At 36.9% G+C, this 16271-nt stretch overlaps 1 protein-coding gene across 6 annotated transcripts in view; it reads right to left on the bottom strand.

Moving 5' to 3' along the window:
* KIAA1328 (KIAA1328 ortholog) overlaps positions 1–16271 on the bottom strand; it is a 381228-nt gene that overhangs the window by 317976 nt on the left and 46981 nt on the right. The window lies entirely within an intron of this gene.

Here is a 16271-nt window from a genome sequence, read left to right as displayed (position 1 = left end):
GGAAAGTCCTATACTTTATGGGTTCCCAATTATGATCCAGGACAGAAAAATATCCAATTTTTAAAACAAAGGTTTCATCTCTTCATTATCAAATAAGGCACAATTTATTTTGATTTAGATCTTTTTCATACTTCTATTTAAATCCTGTCAATAAAATAAACAACATATATATCGCTTAAATATTGCATTAAGGGCTTCCCTGGTGGCGCAGTGGTTGAGAATCTGCCTGTTAATGCAGGGGACACGGGTTCGAGCCCTGGTCTGGGAAGATCCCACATGCCGCGGAGCAACTGGGCCCGTGAGCCACAACTACTGAGCCTGCGCATCTGGACCTTGTGCTCCACGGCAAGAGAGGCCACGACAGTGAGAGGCCCACGCACCGCGATGAACAGTGGCCCCCGCTTGCCGCAACTAGAGAAAGCCCTCACACAGAAACGAAGACCCAACACAGCCAAAATTAAATTAATTAATTAATTAATTAATTAAAAAAATATATATATATTGCATTAAACATACATAGGTGATTTTACTTTTTCCTGGTACTAATACCCTGCAATCCTCAGTAGCATATAAATAACTGGACAGGAATTTTTAAATGGCATTAAGATAAAAGAAGGTTTGCACATTTATTCTTAGTTCAAAAAGGGATTATAAAGTAAAAAACACTGACCAAAAATATGTATCTTTAATGCTTAACTCTGAAAGGTATTCCAACTCAATCCTATCAAAAATGGGTGGTTTCTGATAAGAGCACAGAGGGGGGGGAAGAAAAAAACCTAAACAACATTAAAACTTACCTTAAAATGACAACCCTAATTTTCATGTTACTCTGTGAACAGAGATGTTGGCTCTGAATTTCTGTCACTGGTGATTAATTCTCCAAAGAGAGTACAACACATTTTATTCTATAAGATCACACAGGGATATGTGTTAGTGAAATCCACAGGGAAGCCGAATCTTTTCTTTGAGCATCTAAATTTATTTCCTCCCACACCTGTACTCCACCAGAGCAATTTCTGAATAACACGAACTCCACAGCCTTTCCTTTGTTGCTAGCTTTCTGGTGGGGATATTAAGATCAATGAAATAACAGAATGAAAATTAGAATTTTGAATGTTCAAGAGTTGATTGCATCTTGTCTTTGAATTAATTTGTGTGAAAGTGCATGACATATAGTAATGTTCAAAAAATAGCTTTATTTTTTCTTGCTTATCATGACATTCAAATCATTTTCCCGGCTCCTATTATTTACATTTGGCATAATACTAGGCTCATGTTTGGGACTCAGGACCTTCTTTCTACAAGCATAATCTCTAATACTGATACAATTACAAGGAATCAACACAACTAAACAAAGAACAAATATACACACACGTAGAGGATTTGTAATCTGGTCTCAGGTTAGCCTGCTCCCTTGTTGCCATCTTTTTACAATGCCTTCACTTTTCTTGTCATTATCCTCAACCACATTTGTACTAACATCTTTCACAATAATTCCCCACTGCCTCTTAAGTTTTTTCTAAAAGTGTCAAACATTTGAACCATTAATTAATTCTATCATCCAAATCGCTCCTCTTCAATCTATCAACTGGCTTCTGAAACACCTTTGCTAGGAAACTGTTCCAGATCAAGTACACCCCCAAACTGTAAATCAGAACACCACGTACATATGATGACTGTGGCAAAGCATGCTTATTTCTCTGGGCATCATTACTCCCACTTGTAAACAAACAAGGCTAGACTAGACAATTTTAAAATTCTTTCCAGCTTAAGTTCTATAATTTCCTTTACTATACTATAAACATACTGGAACTATATATATGTCCTTTACAAATATGGAGAGCATTTGTAAAGAAATAAGAAAGAAGTTAACAAACATCTGGTCAGGGTACAAGGCATACAATACCGTAATCTATGCAAAAGCTACAGCCATAGGCTAAAAAAGGCAGTGGGAGAGGATGACAAGAGAAATATTAAAAAGTGTAACAATGCAAAATTTCGCATGAGGTTAATGTAAAACAAAAGAAGTGATGAATCTGTAGGATTATGCATAAAAGAAAGATGTAATAGGTAATGCTATATATTGTAAGGAGAGAATAAACACTGTTAAGGTGAGAAAATATATGGCAAATTCTCTCCCTGTTTAGATTGGTCAAATCTTAAAGATGAGACTGAAGAGGAAAATCCATAAGCAGATAAGAGAAGATTTATTTTCATTTACTTATTAAAAAATATTAACTGAATGCCTACTATAGGAAAAAATAATCACAGTAAGTTTATCCAGTTATGGGATATCCAAAAGGAACCTCACAATGGCCCCTGTCATTTCAATTCCATTCATAAAAGCCATATAAATATGAGGAATGACCCAAAGATTTGTTTGTTCAAGAAAGCAAGGCTTCCAAGGTCATAAAAACAGTAACAACAAAGTACACTGCCACATTTACCTAACATTAAAGTAAATGCAGAAAGTATGTCTAGAGACTGCCAGGTCAAAACATATACCCCAGCATTTACTTACTCCCTTTGTCAAACCTGAAGAAAATCCATGAAAACTCTAGGGATCACTGACGGCAAAAAATGCTTGTACATATATTCAATAATGCCAGTGGCTATGATGAGCTTCTCCCAAAACTTAAAGTGCTCTATCCAGAAGAACCACTCTTTCCTAAATTTAGTTTCTAGAGATATTTGAAAATTTTGTTGCTACACTATTTAAACAGGGTTTTTTTTAAAAAAAAGAAAATCTTTTCTGTTATGCTGCTATGATTAGACTACCCGTTAGCAATTATTATGCTCTGGAAGGCTATAAACTTAACAAGCTGTGTTAAGCACAAAAGGCAACACTTCTATAGGCCTATCTAAAGATATGCATGGCTTCTCTGTGGCCTATTAGCATAGTTAATAGGAGCAAGTATATTAATACATCCTTTAAATGCAAAGGACTTGCCAATAAAACAAACTCAAGATTTTATATCCACTCTGAAATATGTCTTCCTGTTTAATTTATGTTCAATAATATTTCCCATGAGGTGTATGTATGAGAAATTATCTGGTATCATGATCTACATTTTTTATCAAAGCATTCTCAGACCACAAAGTAACATAAAAATACCTAATCCTCTATCTCATTTAGGGTACAGCAATAAGCTAGTTAACAAAATGAGAATGTAAACACAAAAAAGGGAAATATTTGACTAATAGGATAGAAAAGTTGAAAACTCTGGTCAAGAGGATATTCCCAGTGTTGGTTTGTTAATTATTTACAAGGAGGACAATAGTCTGTTCATAAAGAAATAATCATTTCAGCATTTATTTAACATCTCAGAGTATTTCTCAATAATGTCCACAAACTGTACTCTTATCTAACCAGGAAAGAGAATTCATACACTTGGAGTTGGGTGGTTGGGCTGAAAACCATGGCAAAAAACCTGAGTTTCCTTGAAGGCTTATGTTTTAGCTTAAACATCCCTGCACATTCTGTATTTTTCTCCGTAAAGCAATCCTTTCTCTTTTAATATAAAAAGTTTCCCCATACCCATCTATTCTAAACTTTTTAGTAAAACTGATGTTCTAGGAAGAGATTTATTTTATGGCTTTACATACCCCCAATGTTCTTCTAGGTACTCCAGAAATGTCTTTCTAATGTGAAAGACAAGGTCAAGGCAACGAAGCTTCTATCCCAAAGAGAATTAATTGCAGCTCACCAATGGTCAACCAGATAAATTTCTTTCCCTGATTGATATCTCACATTTGGAAGCAGAGAATGCTGGTAGCATTCTATAAATTCTCAATATTAACTTAGTGGATAAGATTTAGAGAGATTAGATGTACTAGATTTCACAGGACATCTAGCCGACAGAAAGGGAGATATTGTTTTTAAGCAAATGTAAATGCATGGTGAAAAAGAAGAGCTTTCATGGTTAAAAAAATATATTTATATAAATATATATATATGGCAGTGAAATCATCTTAATGCCCTCTTTACAAATTTTAACATTTGATTGTAATTTAAAATGTACTGTCTAAAGGAACACAGGTGCTTTAAGAAATGAGAAACACAGCAATCTATGTCAAAAGAGCTCTAAGAACTACAAAACAACAGCAAATGAATGTAGATGCAAAAATCCTCAACAAAATACCAGCAAGCACAATCCAGGAACATTAAAAAAAAAAAAAAAAAAAGGATTATACATCATGCCTAATTGGGATTTAACCCAGGAATGAAAAGTTGGTTTAATAATCAAACATCAATTAATGTAATATACCATATCAATAAAATAAAGGACAAAAACCACATGATCATCCAAATAGATGCAGAAAAGTGTTTGAAAAAAATCCAACAATGATTCATGATTAAAAAAAAAAAAAAACCTCAGTAAATAGGAAGAAAAGGAAACTTCCTCAACCTGAAAAAGGCCATCTATGAAAAACCCACATCTAATACCATATTTAATGGTGAAAGACTAAGTGCTTTCCCCCTGTGATCACAAACAAGACAAGGATGTCTGCTCTAGCCACTGCAAGTCAACTTTGTATTAGAGATTATAGTCAGGGCAATTAGGTAGGGAAAAGAAATAAAAGGTATCTAGATTCTAAAGAAAGAAGTCAAACCATCTCTATTTTACATGACACAATTTTGTATACAGAAATTCTAAAACATCCACTTAAAAACTATTACAACTAATAAAGGAGTTCAGCAAGGTTACAGGATAAAAGATTAATATATAAAAGTCAACTGTATGTTTATACAATGACAGTGAACAACCCCCAAAAGAAATTAAGGAAACAATTCCATGTACGTCTGCATCAAGAAAAATAAAATACAAAGGAATAAATTCAACAGAAGAAGCAAGACTTGAAAACTTGCAAGACTTGCTTGGAAATTTTGCAACAGAAGAAGCAAGACACTGAAAACTATAAAAACATTGTTGAAAGAAATTAAACACCTGTATTAATGGAAAGACATTCCATGTTCATGACCTGAAGACTTAATATTGTTAAGATGGCAGTACTCCCCACATTGATCTTCAGATTCAACTCAATCTCCATTAAAATCTCAGCAGGTTTATTTGCAGAAATTGACAAATTGATCCAATCCTAAAACTCATATGGAAATGAAAGGGACTCAGAATACCTAAAATATTCCTGAAAAAGGAGAAAAAAATGGGGATCTCACCCTTGCCAATTTTAAAACCTACTACAAAACTACAATAATCAAGAGAGTGTGGTACTGGCATAAAGACAGACATACAGATGAATTAAACATAAATAAACACTCATTTTTATAACAAATTGATTTTTCAACCAGGGTAACAAGAAAATCAAAGGGAAAGCACAGTCTTTTCAACATGCAGTGCAGGGACAACTTGCTATCCACATGCAAAAGAATGAAGTTGGGCCCCTATAACTCACAGCATTTACAAAAATTAACTCTAAATGAATTAAAGACCAAAATGTGACAGCTAAAACTATAAACTCTTGGAAGAAAACATAGGTATAAATCTTCACAACCTTGAATTAGGCAATGGTTTCTTAGATATGACACCAAAAACACAAGCAACAACAACAAAAATAAATTGGACTTCATCAAAATTTAAAAACATTTGTGCTTCAAATGACACCATCAAGAAAGTGAAAAAACAATGCACAGAATGGGATCAAATTTTTGCAAATAATATATCTGATAAAGGACTTGTAAATGGAATATGTAAAGAACACTGAGAACTCGACAATAAAAAGACAACCCGGACTTCCCTGGTGGCACAGTGGTTAAGAATCCGCCTGCCAATGCAGGGGACATGGGTTCGAACTCTGGTCCAGGAAGACCCCACATGCTGCGGAGCAACTAAGCCCATGTTGCCACAACTACTGAGCCTGCACTCTAGAGCCCATGTGCCACAACTACTGAGCCTGGGTGTCACAACTACTGAAGCCTGCATGCCTAGAGCCTGTGCTCTGCAACAAGAGAAACCATTGCAACAAGAAGCCTGTGCACCGCAACGAAGAGTAGCCCCCGCTCGCCGCAACTAAAGAAAGCCTGCACACAGCAACGAAGACCCAATGCAGCCAATAAATAAATAAATATTAAATAAAAAAAGACAACCCAATTTAAAAGGATGTGAATAGATATTTCTTCAAAGAAGTTACACAAATAGCCAAAAAGTACACGGAAAGATGTTCAACATCGTTAGCCATTATGTAAAAGGACAGATAAGAACCTTCATAGATTTCTGGAGGAAACATAAAACGGTGCAGCCTCTCTGGAAAACAGTCTGGCAGTTCCTCAAAAAGTTAAACAGAGTTACTATTTGACCCAGCATTCCTAGACATGTACCAAGAGAAATGAAAATGTATGTCCACACAAAAACTTACACATATATGTTCACAGCAGCATTTTCCATAATAATCAAAAAGTATAAATAACCCAAATGCCATCAATAAATGAATAGATAAGTTAAATGTGGTACTGCCTATAAAATTTAATATTATTTGGCAATAAATAGAAATGAGATACTAATACATGCTACCACAGAAATAAACCTTGAAATTATCATGCTAAGTTAAAGAAACTAGTTTAAAAAGACTACATATTATATATTTCCATGTACATGAAATATCCAAAATAGGCAAATTCATTGAGACAAAACTAAAGAGTGGTTGTCTAGGGACAGGAAGGTTGGTGAGAAGTGAGGAGTGACTGCTAATGGGCACAGGATTTCATTCTGATGTAATGAGAATGTTCTAAAATTGACTGTGGTGATGACTGCACAACTCTGTGAATACACTTTAAAAAAACTGAAAAATAAATCAAAGGAATGAAAATTGGGAAGAAAGAAGTAAAACTGTCACTGTTTGCAGATGATATGATACTATATATAGAAAATCCTAAAGACACCACCAAAAAACTACTAAACCTCATCAATGAGTTTGGTAAAGTTGCAAGATACAAAATTAATATTCAGAAATATGTCACATTTCTATACACAAACAATGAACTATCAGAAAGAGAAAATAAGGAAAAAATCCCATTTACAATTGCATCAAAAAGAATAAAAAACCCAGGAATAAACCAACCTAAAGAGGTAAAAGACCTGTCCTCGGAAAACAATAAGACACTGATGAAAGAAATTGAGGACAACACAAACAGATGGAAAGGTATGCTGTGTTCGTGGATTGGAAGAATTAATATTGTTAAAATGACCATACTACCCAAGGCAATTTACAGATTCAATGCAATCCCTATCAAAATACAAAGGACATTTTCACAGAATTAGAACAAATAATTTTAAAAAATGTATGGAAACACAAAAGACCCCGAATAGCCAAAACAATCTTGAAAAGGAAGAACAGAGTTGGAGGAATCACACTCCCTTACTTCAGACTATACTACATAGCTGCACTAATCAAAACAGTATGGTGCTGGAATAAAAAAAGACACATAGATCAAAGGAACAGAATAAAGAGTCCAGAAATAAACCCATGCACTTATGGTCAATTCATCTACAACAAAGGAGGCAAGAATATACAATGGAGAAAAAACAGTCTCTTCAGTAAATGGTGCTAGGAAAACTGGACAACTACATGTAAAAGAATGAAATTAGAACATTCTCTAACACCATACAGAAAAATAAACTCAAAGTGGATTCAAGACCTAAATGTAACACCAGAAACCATAAAACTCCTAGATGAAAATACAGGCGCAACACTCTTTGACATAAATCGTAACAATATTTATGGATCTATCCCCTAAAGCAAAAGAAACAGAAGCAAAAATAAACAAACGGGACCTAATTAAACTTAAAAGCTTTTGCACAGCAAAGGAAACCATCTACAAAACGAAAAGACAACCTACCGAATGGGAGAAAATATTTGCAAATGATATGACTGATAAGGGGTTAGTATTCAAAATGTATAAACAGCTTATACAACTCAACATCAAAAAAGCAAACAACCTGATTAAAAAATGGGCAGGAGATCTGAATAGACATTTTTCCAAAGAAGACATACAGATGACTTACAGGCACATGAAAAGATGCTCAACGTTGTTAATCATCAGGGAAGTGCAAGTTAAAACAACAATAAGATATCACCTCACACCTGTCAGAATGGCTACCATCAAAAAGAACACAAATAACATGTTGTACATCTGAAACTTATACAATATTGTACATCAACTATACCTGAAATAAGAAGTCTGAGATGAAAGGTGGAATGCATGATTTCCCCTAAAATTAATATAATAGTTAAGACATCAAAAATGGAAATGACAAAAATGAATCTGAATACAGGAAGAAAGATCAGGTATAGAGAAAACTATAAAAAAACATGTTGCTTTAAAAGCCCTAAGAATAAAACACATTTTCCAAGGAACAAAGCATAAGAGGCAGCATGATATATAATACTTAAAGCTGTGAGATGTCTGATAATTTAAATTCATGTTTAAATTTGAACCCCCCAAAAGTTAACATTCTAATACTCACTGGTTATTTCTTTCAGTTCAAGTATATACTCATTTTATGAAGCAGCCATAATAATCTTAATACCAAAATCTAACAAGGACTTATGGAAAACAAAAATTATAGTCCAATCTATCTAATAAATATAGCTGAAAAAATCCTAAAAACCAATTAGCAAAGCAAATCCAGTGTTACAAAAAGAAAATATATCCAAGTTCAGTTTAGCCCAGGAAGGCAAGATTTATTTAAGAGTTGAAAATTAACTGATATAATTCACCATATTAATAGAATAAAGGAGAAATCTTACATGATCATCTCTAAATGCAGAAAAGGCATTTGTCAAACTTCACCCTATTCATAATAAAAACTCTTCTACAATCTAGGAACTGAAGGAACTTCTTCCGTCGAATAAAGAACATCCATGAAAAACCTCCAGTATCATATCTATGAGGATGAAAAAAGAGCACTTTGTCCCTTTCCTTGTACTTCAGGAATAAGGCAAGAGTGTCAACTCTTACTACCTCTATTCAATAATGATTGGAGGTCCTAGCCAGTGCAATGATGCAAGAAAATAAAATAAAATGCATACAGATTGGAAAGAAAGAAGTAAAATTTATGTGCCAATGATATGATTGTTATGTAGACAATATTAAGGAATCACAGAAAATATATCAGAACACGTAAATTTAGGAAAATCACAATGTTATTGGGGTAGCCAGCCTCTAAAATGGGTCCTGGTGATCCCTGTCTCTTGCTATTCATGTCCTTCTTTAATTCCCCCCCCACTTGAGTATGGGCTGACCTAGTGAGTACCAAAATTAACTGAATGTAACTTCTGAAATTAGGTTACCAAAATATAGTGACTTCTGTCTTTGATTGCTCTTGCTCACTCTGATGGGAGCCAGTTGCCAAGTTGTAATCTACCATATGGAAAGGCCCTTGAAACAAGAAACTAAGGGAGGCCTCTAGCCAATAGTCAGCAAGGAACTGAGAAACTCAGTCTCAGGAAGACATAACTGGAAATTGTAGGAAGGAGAAGTATTACAGGTGATGGCAGAAGTTTACCAACATCCTTAGAAATGTGGAAAGGAGGAAACGTGCCTAATGAACTGGGTAACTAATCTAAGGAGATTTCCAAGTAAAGTGTTGAAAGTGCTGCCTGGTTTCTTCCTGGTGTTTACAGTAAATTGGGAGAAGAGAGAGATAAGTTGAAGGAAAGACTATTAAACCAAAATGAGGCAGGATTTTCATAGTTTCAAAAATTCTCAGCCTCTCCAGATAGCAAAACTGCTAAAATTAAGAAATGTCTTCTGAGTAGATTTCAAAACCAGGACACTGCCAGGAAAAACAAGCTCTGGAGATAAAGCCTAGGTAACAACTTCTGTTGAAGACCTCAGAAACATCAAAGTTGATGCCTCAATAGAGTCAAATGAAAAGCACTTTGAAGACATTAAGGTTGGGTTTCACAAATTCTCTCAAACAATGGGGCCTCTGGGAAGCTTACTAGTATTTTAAAAGGCTAAAATTTTGTGATAATGTTAGGCAGCCATAGATAACTAATACAGATTTTAACATATTAATCAGTCACTTTAAATTCCTCATCAGATCATTCCACTTGCAACTGCTGCTGCTTTATCTCTTTCCAACCTGTTGTTTTCTCTTGCATTTTCACATACTCATAGTTTTATCAATATCTGGATATCTTGGGTAGGACAGTAGTAACTGAGGCAAATAATTTCTATGCTTGGTAATGAGCAGACTTTTCCTTTGGCCAGGTGTCTAGAGTAGGGGTTGTGTTTATCTAATCACATGTTAGGCAGGTTTAAGGTTTACTGTTGCTACGGTTACCCTAAGTACACCACAGGCTTCAAATTCCTCTAGGCATAACCACCCCCTCAGGTGGACCAGATGTTTTCCTCAATGTCTGCTCCACCCTTAGCTTTCAGCCTTCCCCTCTAGAAGGTCCGTCTCTTGTGAGGTTCTCATTAGTATTCAACTGCTACTTTTATTAGACCCTTATTAGTCTAGGGGTGGGGATCTGGATTGGAGTGGTGTTCTCTATTATTCTAATTAGGCTTTGGCTAATCAGACTCTGTATGCCTGAGTCTTACAAGTGCTCCTGTCTCTCCTCCATAGTTCTGTGATCAGCATGTAACCCTGACCTCCCACCAAGTTATTTTCTGCCTACCCCCAGCTTCAGTGTTGTTTTTTTTTTTATCCTTTTTTTAAAAAATTTTATTATTTTTATATAGCAGGTTCTTATTAGTTATCTATTTTATACATATTAGTGTATATATGTAATCCCAATCTCCCAGTTTATCCCACCACCACCACCCGCTTCAGTGGTTTTTACCAGTGCCATATAGGCTACATTTTACGGAATCCCTCTTCCTAAACTTACGGTTTTTGTTACATAGCAAAGATACAGGAGAAGGATCCAGGAAATATTTTGTGCACTTTCCATAACAACTGCTGTTCCTCCTCCCAGGCCTGTACCAGGAGGGATGCTTTATCAGGGCTCTCATCAAGTGGGGCCTATGGAGAAAAAGTTTGCAAGAGAGTTCAAGCTGCCCCTATACTTGCTGCCCTAAGGGGCTCCCCATTCTTAGCTGCCCACATCTGGCCTCTACCAATTTGTTGCCTATTGTAGCTGAAATGTTCTTACCCATTTCCAGAGGTGTCTGCCCCATGTAAGCTAGTGTTCACACCTCATCTTTCCCTGTAGGCACAGGTCTTTCCTGAGATTTTGAATTAGCTGGTTGAACTGAGCGCTCTGTTTCAAGAAATGTCCAGAGCTTGCAGTTTGTTCCACCTTATTTTTAAGTGTAAGGTTGGGAGCAACATTCTTTACAGTCATGTAGACTTAGCTACATAATAATTTATACATATTTATATATTTGTTTTTGCTCCTGTTAAATTAAACAAGGAGGCCATTAGACTGAGGTGCTTCTAGTACCATAGAAACTTACTTAAGCAAACCAAAACCTATGCCTATAATGTGTCAAGATTAAGAAGTCAAAACCCAGGACTTACCTGGTGGTGCAGTGGCTAAGACTCCGTGTTCCCAATGCAGGGGGCATGGGTTCGATCCCTTGTCAGGGAACTAGATCCCACGTGCCGCAACTAAAAGATCCTGCATGCCGCAAGTAAAAGATCCTGCATGCTGCAACTAAGACCCAACGTAGCCAAATAAATAAATAAATATTAAAAAAAAAAAAGAAATAAAAACCCAAGAACAACCTATCACAAACAGCCACCTAGGTTTTCCCAAATAAGGCAATTGCTTAAGCTACAGCCAATCAAATACCTTCCTTGCTTTGCTTCTGAGCCTGCTTTATAATAAAGTCTCTCCTCTCACTCTTGTGCGTACAGGGCTCCCAACGACTTCCGGTTCAAGGCTGCCCTATTTGATTTTTGCTCAAATAAAGTCTTAAAAATGTGATATGCCTCAATTTATTTTTCAGAACTCTTATTTTCCTCCCAATTTTCAAAGCTGGAACAATTTTAGCAACAAAATAACTATAATATTAGATTATAACCCATAGAACTATGATATTTATTAATGTTAAAAGATAACCTGAGGCATTATTACATTACCCACAGGAGCTAAGAAAGAGATTTTTATAGAGAAGAGGTGGAAGCCAAGCAAGGAGAGTATTTTCCTGGCTACAGTGTAAGCAACTGCCTTATTTAGGAAAGCCTAGGTGGCTGTTTGTTATGGGTTGTCCTTAGGTTTTGATTTCTTAACCTTGAGGCATTAAAGGTATAGGTTTCAGTTTGCTTATTTAGGCTCCTAAGGCATTAAAGCCTCCTCAGGCTAATGACCTCCTTATTTAATTAATTTAATATTACTTTAAAAGGAGAAAAATAACTTCACAGTTGAAAAACCTGGCAGAAGCCACCTTAATCAAGTGATCAAGGTTAATATCATCAGTAAAAAGACATATTAATTTCAGGTAGCCCCTGCTATGACATACTGGAAAGGCACATCACTTCTGTGGTATTCTTGCCAAAAATGCATAATCTGAATCTAATCAAGAGAAAACACTAGACAAATCCATATTGAGAGACATTGCACAAAATATCTGATTAGTGCCAAGGTTATGAAAGACCAAAGAATTATCACAGATTAGAGAAAGCTAAGGAGATGTGACAACTAAATATGATGCGAGACACTGAACTGGATATTGGATTAGAAAAATCTTATCAGTGACATGACATTGGTGAAATGTGAATAAAGTCTATAGTTTAGCTGACAGTACTACATTACTGTTAATTTCTTAGTTTTGATAACTGTACTATGATAATGCAAAATGTTAACAGTATGGAAAGCTGAATAGAGAATATATGGAAATTCTATCTTCATAACTTTTCTGTAAGTCTAAAATTATTTCAAAATAAAAAGGTTAAAAAGAAACAAACTCAACCCAAACATAAACAGAGTGGGTATGGGAAGGAGGGAGAGTGTCAAAGAAGGATTTTACTTTATTGCAATTTTTTTTAATGATAGTTTTAATATTCATGTAACTACATTAAAATTAGGGGGAAAGGTATACCATAGAGTGAATAAAGATGCAATTTCTGGCTCTGCAAGAGTGAATATAAAATATCACTCAATATTATCCAACTCCCTTTGTTGTGTCCTAATCAATTAATTTAAAAACTACTAGGGAGACCTTCAAGATGGAGGAGGGGTAAGACGTGGAGATCACCTTCCTCCCCACAAACACATCAGAAATACATCTACATGTGGATGTAAATGTTCAACTCCTACAAAACACCTACTGAACGCTGGCAGAAGACCTCAGACTTCCCAAAAGGCAAGAAACTCCCCAAGTACCTGGGTAGGGCAAAAGAAAACAGAAAAAAGAGAGACAAAAGAATAGGGACAGGACCTGCACCTCTGAGAGGGAGCTGTGAAGGAGGAAAAGCTTCCACACACTAGGAAGATCCTTCACTGGCAGAGACAGGGGGTGGCGGGGGGGAAGCTTCGGAGCCACAGAGAGTGCAGCAACAGGGGTGCAGAGGGCAAAGCAGAGAGATTTCCACACAGAGGATCGGTGCCAACCAGCACTCACCAGCTTGAGAGGCTTGTTTGCTCACATGCCTGGGTAGGTGGGGGCTGGGAGCTGAGGCTCAGGCTTCAGAGGTCAGACCCCAGGGAGAGGACTGCGGTTGGCTGCGTGAACACAGCCTAAAGGGGGCTACTGCACCACAGCTAGCCAGAAGGGAGTCCGTGAAAAAGTCTGGAACTGCCTAAGAGGCAAAAGACCATTGTTTCGGGGTGTGCGAGAAGAGGGGATTCAGAGCACTGCCTAAATGAGCTCCAGAGACGGGCGCTAGCCGCAGCTATCAGCGCAGACAGCAGAGACAGGCATGAAACGTTAAGGCTGCCACCAAGAAGCCTGTGTGCAAGCACAGGTCACTATCCACACCTCCCCTCCCAGGAGCCTGTGCAGCCCATCACTGCCAGGGTCCCATGATCCAGGGACAACTTGCCCGGGAGAACACATGGTGCACCTCAGGCTGCTGCAACGTCACTCCGGCCTCTGCTGCCTCAGGCTCACCCCGCATTCTGTGCCCATCCCTCCCACCCGCCTGAGTGAGCCAGAGCCCCCTAATAAGCTGCTCATTTAACCCCGCCCTGTGTGGGCAGGAACAGATGCCCTCAGGTGACCTACACGCAGAGGCGGGGGCAAATACAAAGCTGAACCCCAGGAGCTGTGCGAACAAAGAAGAGAAAGGGAAATTTCTCCCAGCAGCCTCAGGAGCAGCAGATTAAATCTCCACAATCAACTTGATGTACCCTGCATCTGTGGAATAACTGAACAGAGAACAAATCATCCCAAAATTGAGGTGGTGGACTTTTCAAGCAACAGTAGACTTGGGGTTTGCTGTATGCGAATGACTAGTTTCTGATTTTATGTTTATCTTAGTTTAGTATTTAGAGTTTATTATCATTGGTACACTTGTTTATTGATTTGGTTGCACTCTTCCTTTTTTTGTTTTTTATTTTATATATAGATATATATGTATTTTTCCTTTTTCTCTTTTAGTGTGTATGTGTATGCTTCTTTGTGTGATTTTGTGTGTATAGCTTTGCTTTTACCATTTGTCCTGGGTTCTGCCTGTCCTTTTTTTTTTTTTTTAAATATAGTTTTTACTGCTTGTTATCATTGGTGGATTTGTTTTTTGGATTGGTTACTCTCTTCTTTTCCTTCTTTCTTTTTTCTTTTTTTTCTTATTAATTTTTAAATATTTTATTTTATTTTTAATAACTTTTAAATTTTTTGTTTTAATAACTTTATTTCATTTTCTTTTTTTCTTTCTTTCTTTCTTTTCTTCTCCCTTTTCTTCTGAGCCGTGTGGCTGACAAGGTCTTGGGGCTCTGGCTAGGTGTCAGGACTCTGCCTCTGAAGTGGGAAAGCCAAGTTCAGGACACTGGTCCACTAGAGACCTCCCAGCTCCACATAATATCAAATGGTGAAAGCTCTCCCAGAGATCTCCATCTTGACGCTAAGACCCAGCTCCACTCAACAACCAGTAAGCTACAGTGCTGGACACCCTATGCCAAACAACTAGCAAGACAGGAACACAACCCCACCCATTAGCAGAGAGGCTGCCTAAATTCATAATAAGATCACACACACCCCAAAACACACCATTGGACGTGGTCCTGCCCACCAGAAAGACAAGATCCACCCTCATCCACCAAAACAGAGGCACTAGTCCCCTCCACCAGGAAGCCTACACAACCCACTGAAACTTAGCCACTGGGGGCAGACAACAAAAACAACAGGAACTATGAACCTGCAGGCTGTGAAAAGGAGACCCCAAATACAGTAAGTTAAGCAAAATGAGAAAACAGAGAAAAACACAGCAGATGAAGGAGCAAGGTAAAAACCAACCAGAACAAACAAATGAAGAGGAAATAGGCAGTCTACCTGAAAATGAATTCAGAGTAATGATAGTAAAGATGATCCAAAATCTTGTAAAAAGAATGGAGAAAATACAAGAAACATTTAACAAGGACCTAGAAGATAATAGATGAAATTAAAAGCTCTTTAGAAGAAATCAGTAGCAGAATAACTAAGAGAAAAACGGATAAGTGACCTGGAAGATAAAATAGTGGAAATAACTACTGCAGAACAGAATAAAGAAAAAAGAATGAAAAGAATTGAGGACAGTATTAGAGACCTCTGGGACAACATAAAACACACCAACATTAGAATTATAGGGGTCCCAAAGAAGAACAGAAAAAGAAAGGGACTAAGAAAATATTTGAAGAGATTATAGTTGAAAACTTCCTTAACATGGGAAAGGAAATAGCCACCCAAGTCCAGGAAGCGCAGCTAGTCCCATACAGGATAAACCCAAGGAGAAACACACCGAGACACATAGTAATCAAATTGGCAAAAATTATAGACAAAGAGAAAGTATTGAAAGCAGCAAGGGAAAAATAACAAATAACATACAAGGGAACTCCCATAAGGAGTTCCCTTGTATGTTATTTGTTATTTTTCCCTTGCTGCTTTCAATACATTGTCTTTCCCAGCAGAAACTCTACAAGCCAGAAGGGAGTGGCATGATATACTTAAAGTGATGAAAGGGAAGAATCTACAACCAAGATTACTCCACCTGGCAAGGATCTCACTCACATTCGATGCAGAAATCAGAAGCTTTACAGGCAAGCAAAAGCTAAGAGAACTCAGCACCACCAAACCAGCTCTACAACAAATGCTAAAGGAACTTCTCTAAGTGGGAAACACAAGAGAAAAGGACCTACAAAAGCAAACCCAAAACAATTAAGAA

Source organism: Balaenoptera ricei, chromosome 14 (genome assembly GCF_028023285.1).
Source record: "Balaenoptera ricei isolate mBalRic1 chromosome 14, mBalRic1.hap2, whole genome shotgun sequence".
NCBI classification, from domain to species: Eukaryota; Metazoa; Chordata; class Mammalia; order Artiodactyla; family Balaenopteridae; genus Balaenoptera; species Balaenoptera ricei.
The sequence above is the reverse complement of the archived record's forward strand: the minus strand, read 5'-3'. Positions and strand labels throughout refer to the sequence as shown.